Source organism: Mastomys coucha, unplaced genomic scaffold, assembly GCF_008632895.1.
Source record: "Mastomys coucha isolate ucsf_1 unplaced genomic scaffold, UCSF_Mcou_1 pScaffold22, whole genome shotgun sequence".
Classification (NCBI taxonomy): domain Eukaryota; kingdom Metazoa; phylum Chordata; class Mammalia; order Rodentia; family Muridae; genus Mastomys; species Mastomys coucha.
In genome coordinates, this window is record NW_022196905.1 from 155744643 (window position 1) to 155747663 (window position 3021).

The following is a 3021-nucleotide window of genomic DNA, read 5'->3' on the forward strand; positions in this document are numbered from 1 at the left end:
AAAAAAAAAAAAAAAGCTAGTTACTTTATGCAAATGCAGTTTCTCACTTCTATGTTCAAGTAGAGGAGCAATATCCAGTGCTCAGAATAATGTACTGGATGGAGTTAGCCAGCAATCCAGATCTGGTTTATTTTGAGGGCTGGAGAGATGGTCCAGAGGCTAAGCGCACTTGTTGCTCTTGCTGAGGACCTGCACCTGTACAACAGCTCACAAACACCTCTAACTCCAGCTTCCAGGCATCAGGTGTCCACTCCTGGACTCTGGGAGCACCAGACACCCATGTGGTGCGCTTACACACATGCAGGCAAAACGCTCATACACATAAAATAAAATAAGTCTTTTAAAAGATTGTTATTGGGTCTCCTGAAGATTGTGGCGAATGAGTGGACAAGAAGGATAACTAAGACAGTGCCTCCTACCCTTGTTGCTATACTGAACATTGATTTGTCTGCTTGGTTGGTTTGTTTTGAGACAGGATCTCTCTATGTAGCCCTAGCTGGTCTTGAACTCACAGACCCTGCCTCCTAGGTGATGTAAGGAATGCACCACCACTCCCTGCCTGAATAATGACCTTTTGAAGAAACAGTTGATACAAGCTATGAACCTTTTCACACTGTATTGAATCTTGCTAATGCTTCTTGTAACAACCTCTTAGCAGATGACTCCAGAGACCAATTACCCACCTGCAGTGGTCCTCACCTGTCCACTCCTTGTAAAAAAGTGTCATTACAAAATGTTGCAGTGGCTGCCCTATACTTAGTCCTACAGGGTTAGAAAGGCTCCTGAGAGATTTGCAAGAACTCCTAAGGAAAGTGTGGGGAATCTGGTAGGCTGCTGTGGTCAGGAATAGTTACAAAGTTCTTGGGAGCCTCATGGTTAGGTAAGAGACGATGATACCACACAAAAGAATGAGAAAAATCCTCACCACCAGGCTGCCTGTGCTGTAAACATTTAGACCAGTGGCTAAGGAGTTTGAAGGAAAGCACCCTGAGTAGGTTAAAAAGTACATTCCCAGAAGCCAGGGTTCCTGGGCCAGAGATGGACCACCTCCTAACTGTGGCTGGCCACAGAGGCCCCCTGGGGTTTCTTGCCCACCTACACTAGAAGGCCAGGCTCTACTGCTGACATGCACGCCCACATATGTTGATTTCCGACATGAGAAGTCAAGCTGGGATGGAACTGGAAGCTTCCATCAAGGGATGGCTAGCTTTTGCTTTGCTAGAAGCCATTTTGTAGGCTACTGGTGGAGAATTTTTTTTTTTAAAACAGTCCGGCTGGACTACAGATCCTGCGTGCTGTATTATCACCATGAAACATTGTGTCTACCGATAGAATAGTAGCATGAGTGCTGTGTGTACAGCCAACTGCTTTCTCCTTGTTGGATTAGAGCCTGCTCCACACCTGATGCTGTCAACCCTGGCAATATTCTGTGCTGTGGGAGACCTGGGATGTAATGAGAAAACTACCACTGTTGTTGTCTTAGCAAACAGATATGCTGTGCTTGTGAAATCGCCTGTGGAGTGTTGAGACTTAGGACCATAAGTTGCTGCTACTGTCAACCATATTTAAGGAAACTTGCATTTGCAAAGTGTATCGGTTTCTGTGAAGAACCAACCATCCAGATCACTCTCTTGTGGGGCATGGGGAAATAAAGGGGTGGGAGAAACCCACATCCCGCCAGAACTCGGGGAGAATGCTGCAGCACCCCATGGAACCGCCTCACAGGCCAGCTCCGGGAGGTGGGGGGGAAGCACAGTCTTGGCTCCAACTCGGGCACCACAGACCGCTGGGTTCCGCAGAAGAGCCGGTTTGGGGGTCCCTGGGCCCCCAAACCATAGGTTCTCACTCTCGGACATCCCAGACCACCTCTGGATGTTTTGGAAGAGCAGAGAACAGACCCTCGGGCAGACTCTAGCCAGGGCCAAAAGGAGGAGGGTAGGGGGAGAGCTCTGGTAGTTTACCACGGGGCTGAGAGAATCTGGCTAGCTCAGGTGGCTGGCTTGGCAGGCTGCTTGGTCTGGCTGACGGTTGTGACTGGAGCACAGGGAGGCCTCCCTGCAGGAGGTTAGACTAGCTGCTAGTTAGAGGAAAACCTGCTCCATTGCTCCAGCACAGAGGGTCCTGATGAGCAAAGATGGTCCATGGTTTTAGAGCTTAATTGTAGAAAACGCAGAGAGAAGGTAGAAAAGAAGAGGCTGGCCATGGCCACGTGGAGAGAGAGGAAAGGGAAGGGGAGAGAGGGAGCAAGAGGTGGGAGGAAGAGACAAGAAAGAGAGAAAGAGCTTAAGAGAGGAGGGGCCAAGCAGCCCCTTTCATAGTGGGTTGGGCTACCTTGCTGTTGCCAGGCAACTGTGGGGTGGGTCATACCTGGCTGAAGTCAGGTGACTGTGGGAGTGGAGTCCAGCCAGAATACCAGGAGCTAGAGGCATTGCTCTATGTGACTGATAGTCACAGGATTATGGAGTTGAGGGCTCGTGGTGCCAGCAGCCTAATGTCTGCGGGCGTAGCTCACTGTTCCGTCCCTTGTAGAATTTTCTACTGGGTCTCTGGAGTAAGCCTGGCTCAACCAGAACACAAACTGCCTTTCACAGTCCAACACTCTCTGTCTGTTCATTCTCTTTGTCTTCCAACTCTCTGCCGCAACTGGAAGGCAGCCTTTTGCTCTCCCCTCTTCCCCAATAAACCTCTTGTGTTAGCTCTCCCGCAGGGTAGCACAGCTTGCCCCCAACCTACCAAGGGTAGGTTTTGCCCTGCTTTACCCTAAGGAGACTAACAAAGACTTGGTAGGTGTATTAGTCAGGGTTCTCTAGAGTCACAGAACTTATGGAATGTCTCTCTATTTTGAGGAAATTGGCTATGATAGCTTACAGTCTGTAGTCCAACTTCCCAACAGTGGTCAACTGTGAATGTGAAGTCCAAGGATCTAGTAGTTGCTCAGCCCCACGAGGCTAGTTGTTTCAGCTGGTCTTCTGTAGAAGGAGGTTCCAACAGATGTGCTGGCAAGTAAGTGCAAGCGTCAGA